The sequence below is a fragment of the Rhinolophus sinicus genome, linkage group LG02, assembly GCF_036562045.2.
Source record: "Rhinolophus sinicus isolate RSC01 linkage group LG02, ASM3656204v1, whole genome shotgun sequence".
NCBI classification, from domain to species: domain Eukaryota; kingdom Metazoa; phylum Chordata; class Mammalia; order Chiroptera; family Rhinolophidae; genus Rhinolophus; species Rhinolophus sinicus.
Window position 1 is genome coordinate 180,709,269 of NC_133752.1, and position 11,449 is coordinate 180,720,717.

Here is an 11,449-nt window from a genome sequence, read left to right on the forward strand (position 1 = left end):
AAGATCTGTTGGATAGATGAATAGATGGGTGGATGGATAGATGAAAAGAAATACCAACACTTGGACACAAAGTTAATATTTAAAGAGGATGGATTATAGGTAGAAATATATAATAGCTATATCTATATAAATCTATATGTATATATATATATATATATATATATATATATATATATATATATATATATATGTATGTGTGTGTGAGTATAACTGCTAAGAAAATTATTCTAACTAGATTATAAGCATCATTTAATACAAGAAGATCAATCTGGCAATACCTACCTGGACTTGATCTTGAAGTTTGAAGGGACCTCAGAAACATGGAGCTGGAAAAAAGAGGAGAGAAACAAGGTGGGGTAAGAATGGAGGTGAGAGTAGCGCAGAATCTGGTCCAGCTACAGAGCCTGGCCCAGGGACACAGGCAGTTGGATAGTCTAAGGCTTAGAATCCAAGGGGTATAGCAAACTCGGCACAATTCAGGACACTGTTACTCCTGGTTAAGCTGCTGTGACAGTGTCCAGGAATGACAACTTCAAAAAGGAGGAGAGCGAGAACTCTCAAGAAATGGGAAGACGACCGACAATACTGGCAGTCCTAGGAGATCTAACCACTCCCTGTAGAATTGGGGCCTGTAGTCTGATAACCAGAATGATGCCCCCACCCTCAGGAAAGAGACTGGAAGGAACCAGACAGGCTCACGTTTGGAGCCAGAGGGCCAGAGGAAATGGGCCCAGAGATATGATAACAAAAGAGTGGGGGCTAAGGCAGAAGCCTGGGGGAAGAAAGACCCCAGAGCAGGTAAAAGAGTAGCAAGTACTGTAACTCTAGCCATGTGAAAACAAAACCATGCCCGTCCCAAGACTAACTTTTAAGGAGAGGATTCAAGGAGACAGCGTGGCCCAGCACCCACGGCTGGGATCTAGGATCTGGGTCCTATGTCCAAGAGTGCACTCATTTTCAAGTTCTCCTAAATAGTGAAAATGAGTCTAGTTCTGCCTCACTCAGCATTCGATTTAGAATCAGGACATTGATGCTGGGTAGGGAGAATCAGTAGCCCTAGTTATGAAAAATTGGGAAGACAGAAGCAAGAGAAACAATGCTAATAACATGTTTCTGATGTAAAAATATTTTGAAAATCTCCTTGAGGACAGGAACCAAGTCTTCCTTATCAATTCCTATCTTATAACACAGCCCTGGATATGCAGGTAAGAATTACAGTTAATCCTTAGCAAAAGTTAAAGGAAAGCTGTACTCATGGGTACAAATTAAGTATCCCAGCCACTGTTTAATTGTTACAAGCACCATTTACCTTTGTTTCTCCTGTGCATCTATAAACAAGGATATCCTACCATATCCTTCTTGCTTCTGAAAAATATTTTCATGGCTTTCGGCCTTATCTCTATCTGAGCCCTGACTGCTTTTCAGAGGAAACTGTTAATTATTTCCATAGCCATGTGTGTGTTCATCTTAAACCCTCTTACCGAACGTATTTTGTCCCATATAGACTAGAGCTCTGAGCTGCTGCATAATTTTCTCTTCAGAGCAGTGCTAAATGCAATTAAACAAATGTTTGTTTAGCAACTACCATGGGGATGAGATGAAAGGATACAAAGGAATAGCAAGTGTTTGGAGCAAATATGATTATGACAAGGTCCCTGTCCTCAGGAAGCTTTAAAACTTGTCAGATAAGCAAATATGAACAATGAAATCTGCTAACGATGAATGGAACAAATACTATAATGAAGATACAAAGAACGCGGACACAGAAGCAATTAATTCCTACTCAAAGTGTATGTTACTAATCTCAGTAGCACCTCCGTTATGCATTTCCTGGACCCGCCAACAAATTGCATTTACTGTCTTCTCTGAAACTTCATAATGTTTATTCCAACCTTTGAAATAACTGTCTTAGGCTTTCTACGATCTTAGTTACATGTCCCTCATGCTCCAAGGAGACTGAAAGCTGGTGGAGGGCTTTTGTGCCTCTAGCACAGGTTCTTGGACATAGGGGTATTTAATCTCCATTTCTTGAATTGAACAAAAACACATACACGCACATACACACACAAAATGAATGCCCATTGTTTGGGAAAATAATAATTATTCTTAAAACTTTGATTCCAAAATACTCCCCCAAGCATGCATGATTAACATGCTGAATTAGAGATGGTTCATCTCACACTAGTTTCAAAATAACTGCATCAGCTATTTTTAATAAAGAAAATTATAAAATCATCATTCAATTTCCTAAAGTAGCAGCACAAATAATTTAGGGGAAAATCTAAACAAATCACTACTTTAAGACATACAATGTACAATATTCATAACATTAAATTTTAGCTATATTAGGCATAAAAATATTCAATAAAGTTATGATAAAATAATAGAAACCTTTGAGAAGATAATTATAGTCACTGAGTTATTGATTTAGACCAATAATTAAATTCATTAAAAGAAAAGGCAGTAGTGTAAATCATGTACATTAATTAAACAGAATTAAAATCTTAAAATCAAGGCCGAATCCAGAATGTGGAACACTGAAATCAATAAATGCATAATCCACTAAAGTATTATTCTCCTCCAAGGCACAGAATACAAATGGTTTTTGAGGTAAACATTTCATTATTTAAAAAATAAAAAAAAACCTATCTCATCCATACCAACGTAAACCTCTTTCCTTATCACACTTCCCACTTGGAATCGGATGGCTGGAATTTAGTTTCCACATTCAGAGTTCTTGGATCTGCAATATTTGCAAGTTATTTCCTCAAAGAGTTTGATAAGTAAAAATGGTTGACTAAATTGTATTCCTCTTAATATGACTGTGGTCAAGCCAGAGGCCCTAATAAACGTGTGTGGAAAGAAGGAAGGAAGGAAGGAAGGAAGGAAGGAAGGAAGGAAGGAAGGAAGGAAGGAAGGAAGGAAGGAAGGAAAAAAAGAAAAAAGCAAGGAAGGAAAGAAGGGAAGGACGGGTGGAGGGATAGAGGGATGAAGGGATCACATTTTATACAATGGACTTAACATTTTTATGTCTAGAAATTTTCCTAATGACGTACAGCAAATGGAGAAACATTTATTCAAGAAAAATCTAATGAATTTTGATAAGAACAGCAAGTGCTGACATTTGAGCCACGATCTGCTCATTCACTGTACACCCCAGCTCAGTGCAATAGAAGCCCTACTCTGAGTGACTACAGCCAAGAAGATGGGGCAAGAAGGGAAGACTAGAGGGAGTGAGTGTGATGGTTAATTTTATGTGTCAACTTAACTGCACTACCAAAAGCCCAGATATTTGATCAAACATTAATCTGGGTGTTTCCATGAGGGTGTTTTTGGATGAGATTAGCATTTAAATCAGTACACTCACTAAATCAGATTGCCCGCCCTAATGTGAGTGGGTCTCATCCAATCAGGTGAAGGCTTGATTAAAACAAAAAGGCTGACTCCCTAAGTAAGGGAAGATAAAGTAGATTACATAGTATAGTGAATTTGAGAATTACATTTGAATGGTTAAGTAATATTTCAATAACTGGGATACAATTTACATCTCTGCTGAATTTGATCCTAAATTTGTCATTTATTTTATGATAGCATACCTAACTTTTCTTTGTCACTGATTTTAAGAATTATGTTTGATTTAATACTGTACAGTTAAAATCCTCTGGATTCTGGTACTAAATGAAAACTAAGTCCTGTTTAAAACTGTTGGGACCCCCTCTTTCCCATCGGCACTGAGCCATGGGCGTCTCTTGTGACAATTGGCATAAGCGTCACAAGACCAGAGGGCAAGAGAAAGCCCTACCACAAGAAGTGAAAATATGAGCTGGGACACCCTGCTGCCAACACTAAAATTGGCCCCCACTGCATACACACAGTCCGTGTGCGTGGAGGCAACAAGAAGTACCGTGCATTGAGGCTGGATGTGGGGAATTTCTCCTGGGGCTCCAAGTGTTATATGCACAAAATACATGCATATATGTGTTGTCTACAGTGCATCCAACAATGAACTGGTCCTCACCAAGATCCTAGTAAAGAACTGCATCATGCTCATTGACAGCACACCTACTGACCGTGGTGTGAGTCCCACTGTGCACTGTTCCTGGGTCACAAGAACGGGGCCAAGCTGACTCCTGAGGAGATGGCTATGTGCTAGAGGGCAAGGAACTGGAGTTCTATCTGAGGAAAATCAAGGCCCAGAGAGGCAAATAAACAGAAGTAAAAAAAACTGTTTGGACCCCTATCAAACACCCAACAATGAGGCCTCACTAAAAGGGAGAAGCCAGGTAAGACAAATCCTTAGAAATGAGGCATTCATCTTCTACTCAGGGCTGGAAATATCCCCATCCCTGCAGCTGCATAGAGCACAAGGTCTGAGATCATCTTGGAGATGTTTTGAAATACAGAAGAAACAGCACCTACCCATGAGATAAAGGTCTCCCACTTCAGAGAAACATTCAGTCAAGAGGTCCCATGGGCCTTTCTATAAAACACACACACACACACACACACACACACACACACACACACACACAATGAGAAATTAAGAATTGTATGCTGCCACATGGAGTGCACCAAATGGCCATTTGCATTAGTTAGGGAAGCTAAAAGAACTTCCTAAAAGATAATAATATAACCACCCTAGTTACATTAAAAAGATAAATATGCATTCATTTACTCCCTTAATACCTTCTCCAAGATCTGGAAATAAAAGGAAGTAAGAAAAATCAGGTTCCAACCCCTTCCGACTCAGGTTTTATAAGTTACATTTGAATTTGAAAGGAAAGCTATATGGTGGGGTGGTTAGAAGATGAAGACGAGGTTAAAATTAAGTTTGAGGAGAAGCACTTCGATAGTGGTAGTGTGAGAATTTCCACGGATCTTCTCCCCTGCAAAACTATCATAACTGGTAACATTTATTTTTTAAATAAAGTATCTATAAACTGTCCTAATGGCATACAGCAAATGGGAAAACATTTATTCAAGAAAATCTAATAAATCTTAATAAGAATAGCAAAAATCTGTGTCATCTGAGCCTCATCCACGCCATCACCTCACACTCCAGTTCATTTCAATGGAAGTTATATCATGAAAAGAGCAACCATAAGAAAGTTAGAATGGCTATACTAATACCAGACAAACTAGACTTTAAAAATAAAATATGTTACTAAGGATAACAAGGATCATTTTATAATAATAAATCTATCTGTCAGGAAGATACAACACTTATAAACATATATGTATGTACCTAACAACCGACTCTCCAAAACACAAAAGCAAAAATTGAGAGTTTGCAGGAAGAAATAGACACTTTTATCAGTACTGTTTGGAAACTTCAATATCCCACTTTTAATAACGAATAGAACAATGAGTCAGGAAATTAACAAGTGTATGGAAGAATTGAATGGCACTATAAATCAAGCAGGCCTAATAATCATTGCTAGAACATTCTATACAACAAAAGCACAATACACATTCTTGCACACATGGATCATTCACAAAGATAGACCATATGCTAAGCCACTGAAAAAAACCTCAGTAAAAATAAAAGGATCGAAAGTATACAAAGAATGGTCCAACCACAATTAGGATAAAGTCAGAACTCAATAACAGATGGAAATTGGAGAAATTTACAAGTATATAGAAATTAAATAATACTCTTCTAAATTACCAATAGGTCAAAGAAGAAATCACAAGGAAAATTAGAAAATACTTTGAGTTGATGAAAACAAAAACAAGCATATAGCAAAATTTGTGGGATGTAGTTAAAGCAGAATTTGGGGAAATTTATATAAATAAAAGTGTATTTGGAAGAAAATTATAATAAATACCTGTGTTTTTTAAAAAGGAAAGATCTCAAGACAATAATCTAACCTTCTATTGTAGGACACTGAAAAAAGAAGAGCAAATTAAACCCAAATCAAGCAAAAGAAAGGAAATAATAAAGCCTAGACCCAAAATAAAAGAAACAGAGGGTAGAAAAACAATAGTGAAAATCAACAAAAACAAAAGCTGATTCTTTGAAAAGATCAACAAAACTAACAAACATTTAGCTGGATTCATCAAGAAAGAAGAGTCAAATTACTAGACTCAGAAATGAAAGAAGGGATACTACTACCAACCTTACAGAAATAAAAAGGATTACAAGAGAATATGAAAAACTGCATGCAATAAATTAGACAACTTAGATGAAATAAACAAATTTCTAGAGAGATGCAAACTATCAAAACTGACTCAAAAATAAATAGAAAATCTGGATACACCTATAACAAATAGAGATATTGAATTAGTAATTTTTATACTTCCCACAAAGAAAGCCCAAGACCAAATGGCTTCACTGATAAATTCTACATAACGTTGAAAAATAATAATAGTAATAGCAGTTCTTCACAAACTCTTCCAAGAAAAGAAAAAAACAGAAGAGGACATGTCCTAATTCATTCTGTGGGGTCAGTATTATCCTAATACCAAAACCAGACACAGACATAATAAGAAAAGAACACTATAGACAAATACCTTATAAATATAGATGCAAAAATCCTCCACAAAATACTATCAAACCAAATTTTGACATGTAAAACGTGTTATACACCATGATCATGGGAGATTTATTTGGGGGATGCAAGATTGCTTTAACTTCAGGAAATCAATTAATGTAATCCACCATATTAATAAAATGAAGGGGAAAAGTCCACCCGATCATCTCAATAGACACAAAAAAAGCAATTAACAAACATCAACACCTTTTTATAATTAAAAAAAAAAGAAATTATGAATAGAAAGAACTTACATCAATCTGATTGTGCCCTCCTCCTAATATCAAGAACAAGACAAGGTGTCCGTGCTCACCACTTCTGTTCAATATTGTACTAGAAGTTCTAACCAGGGCAATTAGGCAAGGAAAAGAAATTAAAACCATCAAGATTGAAAGGAAGAAGTAAAAATCTCTCTATTGCAGATGACATAATCTTTTATGTAGAAAATCCTAATGAATTCACTAAAAACTATTAGAATAAACAAGGTCAGTAACATTGCAGATCAATATACAGAAAAATCAATTATGTTTCTATGAACAGCAATGAATCATCTGAAAATAAAATTGAGAAAACAATTCCATTTAATGTAGCATTGTAAAGAACAAAACACATAGAAATAAATGTAACAGAAGAAGTACAAAACTTGTACTCTCAATGATATAAAACATATGGAAAGAAATGAGGAGACCGAAATAAACAGCAAGATAATCCATGTTCATAGATTGGAAAACAACATTATTAAGATGGCCATTCTCCCCAAATTGACCTACAAATTCAGTGCAATCCTTATAAATATCTGAGCTGGCTTTCTTGTAGAACTTGACAAGTTTATCCTAAAATTCTTATGAAAATATAAGGGACCTAGAGCCACCAAAGCAATCTTGAAAAAGAACAAAGTTGGTAGATTCACACTTTCTGATTTCAAGACCTATTTCAAACCTACAGCAATCAAGTGTGGTACTAGTATAAAGATACACACATAAGTTAATGGACTAGAATTGAGAGTGTACAAATAAACCCTTACATTCATGCTAAATACATTTCTGACAAGGAAAGCAAGACAACTCAATGAGAAAAGAACTGCCTTTTCAATAAGTGGTGCTGCAACAGTTGGATATATCCATATACAAAAGAATGAAGTTGGGCTACTTCCTTATACTGTACACAAAAAAATAACTAAAAATGGATGATAAACCTACATGTAATCGCTGAAACTATGAAACTCTTAGAAATAACATAGCAGTTAAATCTTCATGACCTTGGGTTAGATAAAAGCTGCTTAGATTCAAACCAAAAACACATGTGTATTTTTGTTTGTGGTAAGAATACTTAATACGAGATCTACCATTCTTGACAAATTTTTAAGTGGGCAATGCAGTGTTGTTAACTATTGGCACTCGTACGTTGTACATCAGATCTCTAGAAGGTATTCATCTTGCATGACTGAAATGTAATACTAATTGAACAGCAACTCCCCATTTCTTTGTTCTCCCAGGCTCTGGTAACCACATTTCTAGTCTCTGCCATAGTCTATGCATTTGACAGTTTTAGGTATCTTGTATAAGTGGGATCCTGCAGTATTTGTCCTTCTATGACCGGCATATGTCATTTAGCATAATGTCCTCCAGGTATTTCTGTTATCACAAATGGCAGGATTTCCTTTTTTGTAAGGCTGAATAATATTCCATTGTATGTATATGCCACATTATCTTTATCAAGATCATAGACCCTGAAAACTTTCTGCAGTATGATCATTCTTCCATGATTTTCTAGCTATATGACCTTAGGCAAGCGACTAACTTCTCGGAGCCTCTCTTTCCACCAGTAAGATAGGAATAATGCATCTCCCACAAAGCTCTTGCTCAGAGTTCCTGAGATGATGCATGCTGTATCCCCCACACCTTCCCAACCTATAAGTATCCAACAGTTGCTACTTCTGATCCTCCTTCTTCCCTTCTTCATTCCCTCTTTACCTCTCCTGGTTCAATTTGGATGCAAACATAAACAAATTCACAAATATTTCCATTCTTTGGTTGTGGTGGTGGTGGTTTTCAAGAGTGAAATGAAGACAACTGGTCAAGATATATGTATATACATGTTTTGTGTGTTTTTGTTTTGTGTGTGTGTGTGTGTGTGTGTGTGTGTTTACTTACTAAGCTTAAAGGACAGCAAGGCAACAGATGTGACCAATAGATCTCCATTTTTATATCAATTTTGAGTGGTGGGTTTTGTCTTCCTTGAACACTGAGAGGTCCATCAAGAAAAAATAATTTCTGCCTTGGTTTCCCCATATGCAAAATGGGAATAATTATAATTAACTTACCTGCCAAACAATATTTTTATAAAAAGCAGATGAATTAGAAAATGTGAAACATTTAGAAAAAACACAAAGATATTATACTAACACTCTTTTTTCACCTGTCTATATACTTCGCTCAGTGAGAAACTGAATTTAATACAGCTAAGTCCACACACCCCTCCCACCCTCCACTCACACCTTCCCTAATCCAAGCCAAAAAAACAAAAACAAAAAATAGAAAATTATCATTCATTCTTGAACTAAATTGAATGAGGATTTTGTTTACTCTTCAGGAGACTATTGCTGTGTTAGAGCAATTGTAATAATTCATACACATTCCACTGTTAGCATGTCTAAAATCTTCAAAGTCAGAACTTGAGAATTTATTACAGCTTTAGGAAATGCTGAAGGTGCCCCCACAGCAATAATTGATGCTCTGAAAGCATACACAGAGAAAAAAATCATCTGAATTCTTTCAAACTGTTTCCCTTCAAATTTATGAAATATTGATAGAAAAAAATTATAAATAGGTATTAATGCTGTTTTAGTAACGATTTGGTCTGGTAGAGACAGAGCATAATTTATTTCTAGCCTACAGGATTAACAGTGGAGTTGCCAGTGATTCTGCATTAACAGCCAGAAATATGTTTCATCAGTCTCTGTGCTCCAGGTTTCTCAGACAGGAAATAAACCCTGAGCTTCAAAGTCATGTCTCTGGAGGACACTGCTTAAAGATCTCAACTCCTGTACAGTTTTCCTGCCCACAAAATCATGGGCCAGAGATTCCATTCTATCCTCTTTCCATTATTTCCCCAATGCCTACCTATATCAGTCAAGGATTGCATTCGGTTGTGAGTCTTAGACGACCCAATTGTCAGGGCTTAGACGGGAAAACTGAGATTCATCAGGTGAAGGATATGAAGGCCATGGTCTCTAATTTTCTTCATGATCGTGATGTGGCTGCTAGAGCTCCAGCCATCACATCTTTATTCCAAGCAGGAAAAAGAAAAATAGGGTGTAGAATAAAGGCAGATGGTACTGTCCATTGTATCAAGAAAGCAAAGGACTTCGCAGAAATCTCAAGCAAGACTTCCTACTTATGTTTCATTGGCCAGAACAGTGTTCCATGATCACTCACAACCCAGACAGTCTAAAAATGGGAGTGTTTAGCTTTGTAACTTCTATGGAAAGAAGCAAGGGAAAAGAGTTTGAAATGAGTACTGAGAGAGTTTACACAGTATCTGGCTTGTAAGTTCTAAATTAACATGTGAAAGATGAGTGAGATCATCAGAACTGATTCTTGCCTCACTGATAGAGATTCAGAATTTTGTGACTTCTGGAAGTACCATTGGCAGACCCAATTAGGGTTCCCCAAATGGCGGGATCATAATATAGAAAATACCCTGACAGAAAACTTTGATGGATGGATATATATATATATCCACATATATATTCTTTATTAAAGATATATTCTTTATTAAATGGAATAAAACCTTTTTGTTATTCAGTTCAGGCTTCCTAAATCACCCTTCCTCTCCTCAACACCCCACTAACCCTCACACACACACACACACACACACACACACACACACACATCCCAAATATACATCACATTGAAAATATAAAAGAAACAAAAGTAGGGGAATGTTAAAGAGAGCCAACAGAGAAGGGGTATAAAATAGACATGGAGAAGTTGATTATGAATTTTATCTGTTTATATCTTCTCTACAGAATGTAAGAGATAATTTTGCATCCACAGAGAAAAGTGCAAGCCTGTGGGGCCTTAGTTCCTTCCCCATGGCTTCTACCTCTGACTCCCTCTCCCTCTCTTCCTTGCTCTCATCACTTGCTCCCACTGAAGGGGAAGGAGGCAAGCAGGAAGTCAGGCAGGGGAGGGAGGTGAGGATGTGGGGAAGAAAGCCTGTGCTCACAAGCACGATTTTTGTTCCTTCCACCTACTTAGCATGTCTCCGATCAACCCATTCCTTTCCCCCTGCACAGCCTGGGTTCAGAGCTGAGCCTTCTCTGCCCAAGTCACTGGAGGGGTTGCCTGTAAACTGGTCTCCCTGCTCCACTGCTTAATTCTCAAAGAGTATATATACACGGGGACGGGGGGGGGGGGGTGCCAAAAATATATATACAAGTGGACACGTTGGTCAACATTGCTCAAGCAGTAGTTTGACATAATCAGATGTGTCTGGACGCTGATGGTAACCACTTTGAGCACCTCTTGTAATTGCAGAAGTCAATCGTGACTTGTGTTCATCTTTTGTTATCAGTATCTATTGAGTACTACAAATTTAATACAGTTTTCCTTTCTTAAAATGTGTATACATTTCTTTGGCACCCTCTGTATATATAAGTATACATACATATATACACATATATATTTATGCATGTGCGTATCCATATACACATGCACATGTATGTGCATATACACATATATATATACATGCATACATACATACATTTATGCATACATAACATGTATGTCTATAATATTGTTTTTATATATACATACACCTGATTTTTAAAAATCAAATAGGAATCAAAGGTTTAAAATGACAGACAAGCATCTCCCCTCCCTCCACATACCTCTCACTCCCAGGCCTACTTC

General features: G+C 36.7%; 1 pseudogene; it reads left to right on the forward strand.

Moving 5' to 3' along the window:
- The first annotated feature begins 3,738 nt into the window (after window positions 1-3,738).
- On the forward strand, window positions 3,739-4,209 carry LOC141568825 (small ribosomal subunit protein eS8 pseudogene; annotated as a pseudogene).
- The last annotated feature ends 7,240 nt before the right edge of the window (window positions 4,210-11,449 follow it).